General features: G+C 35.9%; 1 long non-coding RNA gene across 2 annotated transcripts; it reads right to left on the bottom strand.

Annotated features, from left to right (window-relative positions):
• Positions 1-295: 295 nt before the first annotated feature.
• On the bottom strand, positions 296-3,347 carry LOC147839699 (uncharacterized). 2 transcript variants are annotated; one of them, XR_015514883.1, is made up of 7 exons: positions 3,247-3,347; positions 3,041-3,148; positions 2,141-2,224; positions 1,962-2,016; positions 1,787-1,862; positions 1,536-1,712; positions 296-1,197 (listed from the first exon to the last, which is right to left on the bottom strand). It is a non-coding gene; the product is annotated as an uncharacterized LOC147839699 (long non-coding RNA). The 2 variants fall into 2 exon arrangements; XR_015514884.1 differs by having other exon boundaries at positions 3,041-3,128.
• Positions 3,348-16,970: the final 13,623 nt, after the last annotated feature.

Here is a 16,970-nt window from a genome sequence, read left to right as displayed (position 1 = left end):
TAATCTAAAGAAAATACATTTTCCCTACACTCTCAGAAAAAAAGGTACAAAATTGTACCTTTTAGGGTACAAATGGCCCGTCACTGGGGTGGTACCCTTAAGGGTACAAATTTGTACCTCTATTTAAAGGTACAAAATTGTACCTTTTACATTTGTACCCTTTAAGGGACAATTTTGTACCCTAGACACTCAAGGTACAAAAATGTACCTTTTTATATTATATAGTATTTTCAGGGTACTGACCCAGGCATTTTGATCCTTTGGTGACTGCATGCACAAATAAATAAATAAAATATTTTGGTTCACAGATGTCCATTTTTATTTATTAATGTAGAAATATTTCATTACAACTCACAACTGAATGTGTCAAGAAATAAAATTACACAGCAAGTATAAAGCAGACATGTAAAACAGTAAAAAGAACAATTTAGATAAGAATAAAAACTAAATAATCTACACTTAATACAAAGACCACAAGAATACTGTTTAAGATTTATAAACGCATTACACAGGCTACATCAAGTATTGCACTTTATAAAGTCCAAAGTATTTGTTTTAGTCAGAATACTCGGTCATAATAAATAATTTGTCATCAACATTTTCTCTGAATTTCAGAATGAAGGCAATGTTTCTCTATAAATTGCTTCAACAGTGCAGAAAACCATACATCAGTAGCCTCTTCCTCAACACCAGTAGATTACTCCTCATCATCCTCAAGTGGAGTTGTAATTTGTTGTAACACAATATGTGTTTATGCTTTTGATAAACATGACATGTAAAGCACTCATATCTGGAAAATGTTCTTTGATAGTCATTAGGACCACAAGTTATTTAAAAATTTGCTTTATGCATAAATGATAGCAGTGTGCTGGATTAACTTGATGATTGTGATTATCCCAAGAGCATGTAAAGAAACAAAAAACAAGGTTGATCACTCTGGTAGATCACTCTGGTAACTGGAGTAGATCGAGGCTTGTCACCGTCCACCGTTCATTCAAAACATTCCACTGCAGAAACATCAAGGTGTTCTTCTAGTAAGATGGATATGTCAAAAATGTATATTCGTTTACATCATTAGCCCGGCCAATCGCAATCCCATCAACTCTGAAGACTGCCGTGACTCGTCTTGTTAACACAGTTGTCCAGTCGGTGGCCTCCTTCTGTACTTGAACTGTTGGATGTGGTGAAGATGGTTCACTGTAAGCGACAAAGCAATAATTACATTAATATCAGTCACTCTATCACTGATGAAGAGAAAATCAACATGCATAGAAAGTAAAATAATTAATATTCACTGATTAAAAAAAAAAAAGTATCACAGATTAAAAGACTAATATTAATTTCATTCATTCATTCAATTTCTTTTCAGCTTAGTCCCTTTATTTATCTGGGGTTGCCACAGTGGAATGAACCACCAACTTATCCAGCATATGTTTTATGCAGCAGATGCCCTTCTAGCTGCAACCCAGTATTATGAAACATCCAGACACACTTATTCACACACACATGTATACACTACAGACAAATAAGCTTACCAAATTTAGCTATAGCGCATGTCTTTGGACTTGTGGGGAAACCGGAGCACTTGGAGGAAACCCTCACGAACACTGGAAGAATATGCAAACTCCTCACACAAATGCCAACTGACCCAGCCGAGGCTCGAACCAGCGACCTTCTTGCTGTAAGGTGACAGCACTACCCACTGCATCATCCTAATATAAAGAATATCAAGCATTATAAAATGCATTTATCACAGCATTTACTAAACAGAAAACAACATACGCACCGGAGCACAACGAAATGTTGAAGTGTCTCGCTTAACAAGGCTGGCAACATGAGAAGTGCTGCTGTAAAATCAATTCCTGGAACATAAGATGTGGCATACAAACAAATATGAAGGAATCCATCCAAAGCTAGAATTTAATAATATTAATCAAGTGGAGAAAGTTTAGAAAGAGTACCTTAGAGTCAGGTCCATAGCATTCTTCATTTGATCTCTCATCTTTCGATGAAAACCTAGAAAATAATTTTAAACATGTGGGTGTACATTTATTGTTGTTTGTAAGTAAAAACCTACAAATTTAAAATAGTATGTAAGCCATTAAAACCATGGTATAGATAGATAATGAGACATACTTACATCTTGTAACTGAGCCATGCTTTCATATGACATGCCTTCATTGCTCTGATGCTGTTAGGCTGCAGTCTGTTGTTCAATCTTGTCCTGAAAGACAATTGGAAACTTCAAATACTTCTGGAAAGCAGTAAGATAAAGCAATAACTATTTACTTATTTTGAGATATGAATAAAATAGGTAAAATAGCTTAAGGTACCAGTTTCAGAACAGATGAGACAAATTATTACATTAAAGAACAAAGTATAACTTAAAACGTAGATTTATACAACGTGGTATGTTAATAATTCTACATTAACATAAGTATAACAAACAATAGTAAAGCACCAACAATTCTGGACATGAGAGTTTGTGGACACTCCTCAACATTAATGTAACTTAGACACTGAAACGAAGATATGTAACTTACAAGCATAAGTTACACACGCCACGTTTGTAACTAGCCACGTTTACATAATCAGTCGCTTTGTCGGTGACAAAATTGTGATTTTTCTTCACAAAATGGCGGTGTAACTTATATAACCGTCTAAAATTACATTTCAGCGGTCAACCGTGGCTAGAAAAATGGCCTCAGAATATAAAACATTATCGATAATTACAAATTTCCAGTATTAATAACAAAAGGTTTTATATCAAGGTATATGAAGACTTTAGTCGCGCCAGCTCCGGGCCACACCGCACATTACTCACGGCCAGATTCCGGTGCACGGATACGGCAGCGTCGGCTCGCTTCTGCCGCCGCAACTGGCTCGAGTGTATTTTGCTATCTTGGTTGCGATTATATTCCGCCGCGGCAACACTTATTAATAAAGCAGTAACGTAACGTAAGATATAAGGCGCGAATACGTAACGTAGGCGATAAAGGGAACGTTTACACCGAGAAAACTAACAGCATATAGTACTCACCGTCTATAACGTTATGTCCCTCGGTGACTTCGATATCACATTGTATTAACTTCTTTAATAAGCTGCAGACATCTTAGCAAACTCCATCCTGCAGGCCAGCCCGGAGCACTTAAAGCGGGGGAAAGCCGAGACCAGTCAGACAAAATCAACAGAACACGGCTTCATAAGTAAAAATGAGACTGAAAATATCTTTAATACATTCTTACCTGAAAAGTGTGGACTCCAAAATAGACTTTTCTTTGAAAAGCGTGCGAAGTTCTGTGTAAACAGCCAGCATACTCGACCGACCGCCTCAGTAACAAACACTATTATAACGTCTCAACAAGCCAAATTCTTAAAGAGACAGCAACATCACCACCTGTATGAAGATGCTGTCCCTCTGCATGGTTCTTATTCTACATCCCATAAACTATAGGGTCTTAAACAGTAAGCAAAGACCAGTATTTACGTTTTTAATGATTAAAATTACATTCAATTATAAATTAAATTATTAACATTTTTGAGTAAAAATGTAATTTAAATACATGAAAAAAATGTAATTATTAAAATATTTAATTCAATCAATTTATTTATTTATTATATTTTTAAATTATGTATTTTAGTATTAATGTTTAGTATTAATACATTTAAATTAGTGTTATATAGTGTCTTGATCTTATCATGAGCTGAGGGTACAATTTTGTTCCTATAGGGAAACAAAATATATAATTGTACCTTTAAAGGTGCCAAATTGGTCCTTTACGGTACAATTTTGTATCCAAATGTGCTATAAAAGGTACAAAAATGTACCTTTCAAACCTAAATCTGGACATTTGTACCTTTATAGCCCATTTGGGTACAAAATTGTACCCTAAGGACCAATATGGGACCTTTAAAGGTACAATTTTATATTTTGTTCCCTCTACGAACAAAATTGTACCCTCATTGTACCTTTTTTTCTGAGAGTGTATCAATATTTCAAACAACGTATTTGACTGCAAGTATTTATTTGAAATGAATAAATATTCAAAACTATTTTATTTATTCATATGAATTATTTGTAAAATTGTCCAGACTTTTAAATATTTCCCTTTCATTTTCTTTCAAAATAAATCTTTGTTAACAAAGGCTAGCAATCTCAAAAATAACTTAAATTTTTGATGTTTCAATTAGATTTTGAGCCCCATATTAGGAGCATGGATTTGGTCCCTATTGTATATTTCTACAATCTTCTAAAAAAAACAGCACTTTTCCCAGAACAAGCAGTCGTCTTAATGTCAGACAGACTTTGGCAGCCATGTGAGACCTTTAGAAATTGAAACATGTTCTCAAGCACTAACAGCTATATTTTTTAGTCTATAATAGTTCCATGATAGAGTTTCTGGGGAGTCTTTTCCAAGATGTTGAAAAAGGTGACCAGCTTTCAAAACTGGAGGTCCCAGTGAGGCTTATTTTTCAATAATGATTTGATTTATACCGTCTCTTTCACCTCACTATTCTTGGCTGCAGTATGTGTGCATTTGTGCAGTTATTTTTCAAAGCCACCGTGACCCTGACTTTCAGATAACTGAAGAATGGCCCCCCTTCTACCTGCTGCTTTCCCCCTAATCATAGCCACTTTCTCCCAGTGTCTCTTTTTCTCTCTTTCTGCCATCCATCGATCCGCATGCTTTCTCTGTCCCTGATTTTCCTCCATCTTTTCAGTTACACAGAGTCGATGCACATGCTTTGTCTCACCGCTTTTCACTTGAAGCAGCTCAATCCCCAAATCAATGCTCTCTGTATTCTTTCAAATGCAGGGAATTTGTTTTTCATGCATCTTTTTTAAATCATTTGATGGAGCCAGAAATAGGTGTTGGATGTCGAGGAGCGATTCAGAAAAAGGAAAACAGAGTGAGAGACTCTGCTTCAGTGGAGAGCGAGAAACATAATTGAAGTCCAATTCGCAAATAGAGCACTCAGAAAAGTGCTGGTTTTATCGCTCTTATTGCTGTTTCCTTGTCTGTGCGGTTCAAAAGATTGGCGTGACACATTTTCAACTCTGAATAGCAGCTACAATGGAAGATTTTACATGGAAATAAATGTTGATAAATAAGACGTCATTTCCTAAAGATAAGAAAGCATAGAAGCAACAAGAGCAGATGCAACAGTGCACACAAACATAATGTACAAGGACAGCCTCACAGGAATGTTGTGTTGTGAGATTTTAATGGAGGTCAGAGGTCGCTCCTGGTCAAAAGACCCTTCTGGAACTGAAATCTGATGGCAAAGGTCAGTTTAATAGCTATTTTTTTTGTTTGTTTGTTCCCTTGCCAGGAGCACAGATGCAAAGAGAACCAAGTTTTACAGAAACCTCAGGAGTGCAGTCCTTAACTAGCATGCATGACTCATATGTCCACCGCACACTCTTGTCTCTTACAGTTTTGTTGCTAACAGTTATAGACAGTACTGTATGTGACACATTAAAACAAGGAAAGAAGATGTGAATAGGTGTTACATTTTATTTAGGCAGTTATGGACATTTTTTAGGGGCCTAGCTGTCATCACAGCCACCAAAACTAAAATCACCTGTTTAAAAAAATGTTGCCAGTACTGTTTCCGTAAGATTTTTTTTTATAATTTTCAAGTTATTTTTAAGCAATGTGTTTTAGGAGTTGAAGTGATTTTAAAGAGATAGTTCACCAAAAAATGAAAAAATGCCATTCAATATGTAAAAAGAGGTGACTTTTGATTTCAGTAAAACATTAAAGATGATTTTCAAGAAGAAGATTCCGAGGTCCTTTGTGATTCACGTCAATACTCACCAGTTTCGAGATTAAAAATAAACATCCAAACAAGTCCAAATCAATACTCATGACTCCTTATGACACACTAAGGTCTTATGAAGCAGAACAATTCGCCTACAAGAAATTGAAGATTATTTACAATATTATTAGCCTGAGCAAACATACATCAGTGTGGTAAATTCAAGCTTTCGGTTGTTTCATTGATTTACCAGAATGGAATCTTGCTTGCTAGAGTAATATTTATTTTTATAGCCTCACGCTCTTGTCAGCTCACTTTTGAGTACACATTCACAGACATAAATGAAGCGACTGGAAGCTCAAAATTACTACACACGCATATGTGCCGAAAATTGTTTGCCCAGGCTGAGGATAAAAGCTAATAATCTTGTGAAAAAGTTTAATTTCTAGCACAAACCGATCGTTCTGCTTCATACTGTAACCCTCAGAGAATTGTCATGATTCCTGGGTATTGATTTAGATTGTTTGGATGGGTTTATTTTTAATCTCCAAAAAATCCATTGACGTGCATTATATGACTCACTAACGACCACAGATTCAGTTAAAAATATTTTTTTTTTATGTTCTACAGAAAAAGATCTTTGGATGGCCTGAAAGTGAATAAATAAACAGGAAATTTTCATTTCATTTGAAAAAATTCTAAATGGCTGGAAAATAAAAGTGAAAAGCACACTTTGCGATAATATTTAGCTTTTATTTTGTTTGTTTTTACAATCAGACTCTATCATGTTGTTATGTAATGTATGCTATACAGTATGTGTGTGTAACTGCATGTGTTCTAAATTGTGAACCTGTGTAACGGGGAGTCTGAGACAGTAGTAGATTCCATGTGATAAAGTTTATTATAGGGGTTAGGCAGAGACAGCAATGAATAAACAGGCAGAGAGTTGGTAACATGTAAGCAGTCCAATCCAATAACAAACACGGGCAAGTTCAGTATAACAACAATCAGTCCGAAACAGATCAACAAACACAGGGGCAAATCCAGAAGATGTGGTGAGAAGGCAGGCAAAAGTTTAAGACAACAATAAGCAGTCCAAAACAAAGCAAGAGGGCACAGACAGATAACGTACTAGGCAAGCTGGGTCATATGCAGGCAGGCAGTCATGAAAGTCTCTTGGAAATGCTTGGTAAGGCAGTTTAACTGGCAATACTTCACAAAGAAGCATGTCCTGAGCTCTTGCTGAAATAGAGGACAAACAGGATGTGACTGCAGAGGGAGAGGAGCTGAGTCAGAAGTCGGGCGAGGGCTCCCTCTGCTGGCCTGGTGTTACATTCCGTTTCTCAGTCTGTAAATCACCCTAAAGTGATGTAAATGCAATATTAATTATTATATACGATTAAAATTCGAATAATTTTAGAAAATTAAGTGTATATTACAAACAAAAAAACGTAGTTAGTGTAGCAGTAAAAGTAATTTTGAGTGACTTAAACTTTTAAATTGACTACCTTTTTGTTATGTCGGTGGTTGTTTTTGCCCCATTGATTTCCATAACCACATTTTTTGATTGCAAAGCATTGACAGCATATAATCACGCATTCTTGATTGTTGTTGTTTTTTTTTTTTTTTTTGTTTTTTGGGAAGAAGTCAAATTTGTAATTTTTACTGTTGATCATCAGTTGGCACCATTAACCTGCACTGTAACTGATGATTAACAGTAAAAAGAATAAATTTGACCTTTTCCCAACAGGGAAAACCAACAACAATTAAGAATACTTGATTATATGATGTCATGACTTTGAAATAAATGAATGTTGTTATAATGGCAGTCAATGGGGCAAAAACAGCCACTAAAAAGATTAGTTCATTTTTACAGAGCATATTGTTGAGTTCTTAAAAAATACCAAAGCATTTTCCCAACTTATGCATAAAAAGGTTTTGTCACCAAAAATCATTCCATTTGGTGAAACACGGAGAACGACGTGGCCCCATTAAGCCTTTAAATCACCCTACAGTGGATGAAAACATCCCCAACAGCACACAAGGGCTAAAGCGCATATAGGGAATTTCATTCATTCATTTATTCATTTTCTTTTCGGCTTAGTCCCATTATTAATCTGCAGTCGCCACAGCGGAATGAACCACCAACTTATCCAGCATGTTTTACGCAGCGGATGCCCTTCCAGCTGCAACCCATCACTGGGGAAGACCCATACGCACTCATTAATACACATACCCTACAGCCAATTTAGCTTATTCAATTAACCTGTACTACATGTCTTTGGACTTGTGGGGGAAACTAGAGCACCTGGAGGAAACCCACATGAATGCGGGGATAACATGCAAATTTCACATAGAAATGCCAACTGACCCAGCCAAGACTCAAACCAGCAACCTTCTTGCTGTGACGCGATCATGCTACCCACTGCACTACCGTGACGCCTATGGAATTTCAATAATTTATAGATTCTTACTTTTCCATCCCACAAATATCCGTATTATCCTAGAGTTAACAAACTGTTTTATCTCTGTGCCAACTATTTGCTATATTTATACCCCACATTCTCTTTCTCCCAAGCATGTCTTACTATTTTATTCATTGCCCCACTTTAACCCAGGCAGGTCGAGTCCATAAAAAGCAGGTGTTGTCAATGCAGGACATTCTGCTCACGTGGAACGAGGCTGTCGTCAAATTTATCTATGGCTGAGCGCTCTGAGGAGCCAATTGCAGTCTGCAAAAGAGATGAGGAAAATTGCACATGACCCAGATAATCTGGATAGACTCTCTGACGGGGCTTAATTTAATTACAGGGCAATTAAAGATCAGTATGAAGCGGTGAGAGGTTGGCCTTACCGCAGAGTCGATGATCTCTAACAAGGCCTCTACCTGCTGGCATGACAACCACTCACGAGCTCCATGCATTACACGCTGCCGAGAAGAGTTAACTGCAGAACAAGCTGATGCTTTCAGGTTAACACGACAAGCAATATAGCATTTTTTTTTTTTTTTTTTTTTGGTAAAATACCATTACACTTTCATTTCAGAGTCAGACAAGATTTTTTGAATGCTTGTATTATGTTTTGAGTCACAGAGGCCTTTACACAAGTTAAAAATTAATGTGAAATCACAGTTTACAATGTTTATTTTGCTAGTGCACGTTGTTATTTTTTAAGTTAAACAATGAATCTGTGCAAGTTAATGCACTAACAATTTTTTTTTTGTGTCTTTTGGTAATTGTCAATCAAAGTCTGAACAAGTTTGGAATCATTTTGAAGGCTTAATTTGTAAAAATATAAATATAAATAATTATATAATTAAAAAATTAAAAATAATAATTTAATATAAATATAACAAATTTCTGGAACAAAAACTAGGTGGTTGTAGCGAAAAAAAGCATTGCATTTTTGAATGGTCTTTAATTATTTTGTGCAATATAATATTATGAATGATCACGGATTATAAAACAAACAAACATGTAGCTACAAACATGAATGATATGAAACTGTTCCATTTTCTAACACCACTGACATTCAATTTACTTCACTATTATGTGCCAAGTGTAAATGCCTCACTCTGTCTATCTTCAAGAAAAGCCCATAGATGCCTCTTCCCTCATGTTTTCTGGCTGACTTGAGATCGCTTTGCTTCTGCCTCTTACTATCCTGATCCAGGGGCGCAGTTTCATCTTCTCTTGATCAGGCTCATTATCAGATTGACTTGTGGTTTAAAAAAATATATGCTTGACTGCCTCTGGCATTTTAAAAATACAAATATTATTTAGGTAGGCCACTATGCCATTACCCAGCAAGCATTTTCTAAAAAGATGTCTAATAGATGTCTAAACATAATCGTCTTTGCTAAAACAAGACTAAATTTGGGCTGTCAGTGAAAATCTAATAGACGTCTAAGAATAGGCCAGACTAGTTATCAAATAAACAGAAATTAATTTCTACACATATGAAGTCTGTCTAATCTGTTTATTTGACGACAAGTCTAGTTTTGGTCTATTCTTAGATGTCTATTAGATTTTCACTGACCAGGTTTAACCTTGTTTTACCCAAGCTGTCTATGTTTAGATGTCTATTAGATGTCTACTAAACACAAAAATGTTTGCTGGGTTTTTATTTTCGCTGCTCACTGCGCACAAAACAATATTCACCAACCAATGAGAGTGATTGCAAACATATGAAAGCTTATTGGTCGAAAATGACTTCTTTATGTGTGTGAGCGTGCACACAATCAAAACAGTTTTGCTTACTTTTTTCACTCTGACTAATTCACATTCTCTCCCACACACAAACACACACATGCAGGTACTCACCACGCAGAAGTTAATGCCATTAATTAAAAAAAAAAACGGAATGCAAAGCACGAATATCTGACATTTCCCATCAGACTTAGCAACTTCCAGTTCATATAGACTTTAAGCTCACTGTGTGCACAAAGCAAAGGAGGTAGAACTGTTCAAACTATGGGTGGTGCAATATACTGGTGCTAATGATAATTGTGATATTCATAAATTGTTATCATGTTAATAAGGTCTGTATTGGTGATAAGCATAATATTTATACATGAATACCAGACACACAGTTATGAGACTCCGGAATGTTAAACTTTCACATTTTAATCACTCTAAAATAGCACTAATTTGTTTTACTCATATTTGATGCTGGGGGAACTCTAATGCAGAAAGTCTACTTGTAATAATTATTATTTTTTAGAAAAATATTTAGTATGAACAAATCTCTGAGCTTTTCCAATATGGCTTGTGGCTGGAAGAGCATCCACAAGGTAAAACATATGCTGGAATAGTTGGTGGTTCATTCCGCTGTGGCGACCTCTGAAATAGAGATTAAGCTGAAGGAAAATGAATGAATGAATGATATGTCTGAGCCACAAATGCCACACCCATGGATCTTTAGCTGAACAGGTGAAGAGTTCATCGTCATAATATATTAATAATAAAATAATAATGATGATGATGATGATGATGATGATGATGATGATGATGATGATGATGATAATAATAATAATGATGATAATAAATGTTATTTATAATGGGCTTTTCTAAGACTCAAATCTCTTACAGAAAGATTTAAACCACGGTAGAGAACATAAAATACCAAAACACAGATAGTTAAAAATGACAAAACCTCAAAGATCAAAAGTAATACTAAAAAGGTGAGTTTTAAGTAATTTCTCAAAACAGTCCAGGCGTTCTTGATGTTTGTAGGTAGAGCATTCCATAACTTGGGTGCGTGGTAGAAGAATGCTCTACCTCCTATAGTGCTGAGTTTGCAACGAGGCTGAAGCAAAGTAAGACCTGAAGCAGAGCGTAAATTGTGAGAAGAAGAAGATACGGACACCAAATTACAAATATAATCGGGATTAGAACCATAAACCGCTTTATATGTTAAAATCAATGTTTTAAAATCAATGCATGGCTTAACAATAAATTCTGATTCAGCTAAATTGAAATCTGAGATCAGCTAAACAAAAGAATTTAGTGTGTGTTTTTTGGGATAGACTCTAGAATGAATCCGGTTTTAAGCCCTGCAAGAAAATTTCACACTTAAAAATATGATGCTGAATATAGCTGTGATAGGTTGCTTTGTTAAAATTGTTAGTGCTATTTAGTGACAAAAATAATCCTTTATTTGTCGATAATGGATCCTTTTTGCGTTTCCAGTTTTCTCAGCAGCCATAGTTGAGGTTGAGCAGCTCATCGTCATACTTGGGTAAACTTTAACACAGTATTGGGAGAGTACAACAAATAATTTTTTTTACAATCCTATTTGCTGAAATAATAATAAAAAAACTTCACTATGGTGTTATGAAGAATTTTAGAAAAAATAAAAAAATTGTGTGAGACTGAAGAGAAAACAACAACATTAGAAGCACCTTGCATAAGTGGCAATTTGTTTTTGGTCATTTGATGCAAAGATGATATAATACTTACAGAAAAACTAATTAAAATGTATACATTTAATGTACAATCTAAATATTAAAAACCTAAAACTAAATATCTCAATATTTAAGATCCCTGATGACTGTTAAATGTGTCATAACAGTCTTAAAAAGGGTCCAAATGTGCCTGTATATATTATAGTGTGAAAAGGAGCAAAAGTTGTTGCTGTTGTACTGCTGCCTCATTTTAACTAGAATTTGCAATATTGTAGTATGTTTTTTTTTTTTGTAGTTTCACAAAAATGTAAGCTAAAGCATGTATTTCCAATGAGCCTCTGGTGGCAGGTCATGGTCATCAATGGAATATTTTGGCTTTGTAAAGCTATTGGACAAATCCAGCTATCACTGTAGCAAAATAAAAAGCACATATAAATGTTCTATATAATAATAAATAACATAGAATTGCAATTTGCAAATATAAATAGCCTTAGGTGACCATTAGAAGATCATTAGGTGTTCAATATTGACAGTTTCTCCCTTATGAATTTCGCCAATATGAATCAACGATTTTGACGACTTCAATTTGCATTTCAGCTTCTTAGTCAGCTCTGTTTCAGAGACACAAGAACAGAGAGCAGATCATACGCATAATCATATGCGTCATGTTGGACAATCCTGAGTTACACACAGAATGCTGTATTTTAAAGCACAGTTTTAGTCAGGATTTAGGAGTAGACATGGTTAAACAGACTCATTATTACTATTAGACTGTGGCTGTAATAAACTATTGGATGTGTCTTTACACAGCTCAATGGTTGTAATATAAATAAAATTTTATTGGCTGGTAGGGGGGTGGGCTGCTCAATACATCCCGCCCTGTCTTTTCAGTGAAAACTAAATCAATACATTGAATAATGCTGCATGTTTCAAGGAATAAAAGGATATTGCATTATATCATTAGTATATTTTCCCCCCAAAATCATTGTGTAGTAAAAAATCTGAGATTGCGAAAGCACTAGTTGCACCACTCACAAAAATAACCACAGCGCATAAACAACATCAGACTCTCCATCCTTTTCTCACATAAGCTCCTGGTACACACATATAAATAGTGGCAGATGTTGGTTTTTTTTTTTTTTTTTTTAAGTCCCTCAACCATCAGCAGATGTTCACGCACTAGTTTTCCATATCCGAGACATACCCATTCTATGTCTGGTTCTCCGGCTTCCCTAAATAGGAGAGACGCAGACTAAAAAAAGCCCTAAATTAGGCTGGCTGACAGTAGGTGTCATTGATCTGTGATTACTAATGGTTCAATTGAGATGCCTGGAGCTCCCCAACAGCCGCCAATCATTTGTTCTCACCTTGGCATCCCCCTGGGGGCCAGTAGGAGGATTTCCCTCTGAGCAGAGCTGAACCATGAGATTAAGTGTGACAATTTCCCTGCTGCCACAGCACAAGGTCTAATCCATTCCCCATCAGGAATCGCCAGCAGTGCACAATATTTGCTCAAGAGGGATCATAGAGCTATACCACACACCTGTGCTGCCCACTGATCTGACTCATATAGATCATATAGATGAACTGTTTTGATTCAAAACAATGAGTCATACTGTGCTTGTGTGTGTGTTTCAGAACTGTTTTTACCTCAACAATTGCCAGATGCTAAAGAATGCTGGGTTTAGTGTGTGTCTCCAGAGGAAAGCATGACGCAAACTGCATTTTTTTAAAAGCCAAGCCAGGCGAGCAGTGTAACATCTTTTGAAGTAAGTAACACTTTAGTGGAGATCTGTAAGTATTTTAAGTCTTTTCTTACACTGCACTGTGTGTCATTGATTATTTTGATACACATATGCGCAATAATAAGAAGAAATGGGTGCAGATGAAATAGGTCAGCATTGTGCCAGTTTGTCAGCTATTAACCACATCCCTAAGATGCTCTAATGGATGGTGGGTGTGATTTTGCCAAGTACGATGAGATATGGATTAACATCTATGTTGATTCTGGAATGTCATTTTTGTTCGAAAATGTAAATCATGACGATTCTCTACCCTTAAACCCACTGCTAACTTTAAAATTTTCCCAAAATCAGATGGGAAATAATAGTAACAATAAAGCAAAAGTACATAAACCTAACCATAAATCTAAACCTAACATAAACTGCAAACTTATTCATTAATTCTGATTGGCTGACTAGAATGTTGTTCCAGGATCAGCATAGATGTTAATTCACACTCAACACAATAAAGGTATGCGAATTGTCACTGGGGTGGTACCTTTTCAAAAGGTACAAATTTGTACCTTAAAGGTCCTTATGAATACCTCAAGGGTACATATTACTACCTAAATAATAGAAAAGTGTTCCTCTAAAAAATTTAAGGTACTAATATATACTTTTGAGTTACCAATATGGACATTTTAAGTATAAATGTGTACCTTTAGTACCACCGTATAGTGACAGCTTGCATACCTTTATTTCTGAGAGTGCAGGAACCATTACGCTGATGTAAATAGCCATCTCAAGACGAGTACACCGTGGTCATAATGGAATGGACATGATTATTCTGATGATCAATTTGATGATCAAAAACTACTAGTATAAAACTGGCTTAAATGCAAAAATAACTAGCAAGATCTGTAATTTAATTAAATATAAGTTTCGATTAATAAATAAAAAATTAAATAACCGCATTAAGTGAAGTTTTACTAACTAATTTTGACAGATACGTGATAAGACTGATCAAGGGTGGCCTCTCATCTGTAATCAGTAATAATTCAATCAGATTGATTCAAGCTTGCAATAAATATACTGAATTTGCCCTATTGCCTTATCTTTGTTTTGGAAGAATTCCACCTTCCACCCCATCTCCTCCTTTTCTACCATTTACCAGGGGGAGCTCTCGAACCCTACCTGATCTCAGACCCCCTTATATGCTTATTAGCCCCTTTCACGCAGTGATACTGGTAAATATCCGGAAAATTTCTGGAACGACTTTACAGGTAAATTCAAAAAAGCACTGTTCACACATGCGAGGACGTTACGGAAAAGTCTATTCATTTCAAAATACTGGTAAATTCTGACATCATTAACCAGAAATGAGCTCTAAACGGCTGCGCTTGTACTGTATTTGTAAACATTTGACTACATTACAAACTATATTTTACAAAAATGAAAATACAGAGAAACACTTTCGCATGTCGAGATGTACATGATATGTGTGTGTGCTGGCACTCACGGGCTGTTTCACAGGCACACGCGATGCGTCAAGCAACTAAAATAAGCAGAGTTTGAAGGTAAACAAACAGTGGCTTATCATATTCATCTTATCGATAATTATTTACACGGTTGGCATTAGGAAGGAACATAATCGTTATCTGACTAAGATCTAGCAGATAAATGTGTCTGGAAAAATATTTAAAGGCTTTTATTTTCATGACGTGAATGCGCCTGACTGTTCTAATTGGCTAAAGTAGACGTCTCACGTCAGCACGTTCTAGACATGCACGCAATCTTCTACACAACTTCTCTTTCCGGAAAATAGCCAGAACGAATTTACCTGTATTTTCAAAAAGTGCCTGTTCACACATACAGACCTTTCCGGAAAACTGCCGGTAATTTTCTGAGGCTAATGACCAGGCAGGAGCCCTGGGCTTAATTATCTCCGAGCTCAGGGTTCTCTCCTGGGACAGCATGCCAAACCTGCTATTAGCGTCATGCATTTCTAAGTGTAAACTCTTGAAACACATTTAGCCTATACAGGTACTTCTCATCATATTATTTCTTATTAACATTAGCATTTAGACAGATCAAATCAACATAAAGTGTGAGTTAGTGGAATAGATTAAGGCATATGTCCAATAAAACATTCAATATAATAAAAGTTAGGACTTGTCATGGCATACTGATCCTCTCTGATGATTTGAAGTGCTTATTTCATCCTCATTTGTAAGTCTCTTTGTATAAAAGCATCTGCTAAATGTGAATAAATGTGAGTAAATGCAAATATATTGCAATTTACAGAATTTTATAAATAATCAATATTTTTATCTGCCACAATAATGAAATTTAATGTAATGGCTTGTTTTTATTGTGTGTACTCAACAAATTGACTTTTTTTGTTGAGTTTATTTGAAATAATTACATTTTTTATGAAAAATTGTTCATCACAATTTACAAAACAATCAGCCTAGCAACAAGACCAATTTATCACTTGTAGTATTAATAATAAAGCCCTCTGAGGTTATTTTCAGTAACATTGTTGCAAGTTGCCATGCTGATTTCAGTGTTCAGACATGGAGAGTTTATAGATTGATAGAGAACATTATGATTATTGGATCAAAAATGTACTATTTTAGTACTACAGATTTCAATTTTTAAAAATGAAATATAATATAATATAATATAATATAATATAATATAATATAATATAATATAATATAATATAATATAATATAATATAATATAATATAATATTGGGGCGAAGCAGTGGTACAGTAGGTAGTGCTGTCGCCTCACAGCAAGAAGGTCGCTGGGTCGCTGGTTGGAGCCTCGGCTCAGTTGGTGTTTCTGTGTGAAGTTTGCATGTTCTCCCTGCGTTCGCGTGGGTTTCCTCCGGGTGCTCTGGTTTCCCCCACAGTCCAAAGACATGCAGTACAGGTGAATTGGGTAGGCTAAATTGTCTGTAGTGTATGAGTGTGTGTGTAAATGTGTGTGTGTGGATGTTTCCCAGAGATGGGATGCGGCTGGAAGGGCATCCGCTGCGTAAAAACTTGCTAGATAAGTTGGCAGTTCATTCCACTGTGGCGACCCTGGATTAATAAAGGGACTAAGCTGACAGGAAAATTAATGAATAATATAATATTCATAAATTTTCTTTTCATCTCAGTCCCTTTATTAATCCGGAGCCACCACAGCGGAATAAACCGCACAATTTTCCAGCATATTTTTTCACGCAGCAGATGGCCTTCCAGCTGCAACCCATCTCTGGGAAACATCCATACACACTTATTCACACTCATACATTACGGCCAATTTAGCTTATCTGATTCACCTATAGCGCATGTCTTTGGACTTGTAGGGGAAATGAAAAGCTCCCGGAGGAAACCCACGCGAACACGGGGAGCACATGCAAACTCCACACAATACCTAATTTTTTATAGCACAAAACTGTACAATACTGTATTCTCAAATGTCTAGCTATGCCTTGATATTCCAACTGAAGGAACAACAAAGCAAAAGCTGCCTGTGTCCTGTCATGAAGTCCTCCTGCAGTCTTCCAGCCTCTAATGGAGGTTTT

This window comes from Danio rerio, chromosome 18 (genome assembly GCF_052040795.2).
Source record: "Danio rerio strain M-AB ecotype USA chromosome 18, GRCz13ab, whole genome shotgun sequence".
NCBI lineage: Eukaryota > Metazoa > Chordata > Actinopteri > Cypriniformes > Danionidae > Danio > Danio rerio.
This window is presented reverse-complemented; position numbering and strand designations above follow the sequence as displayed.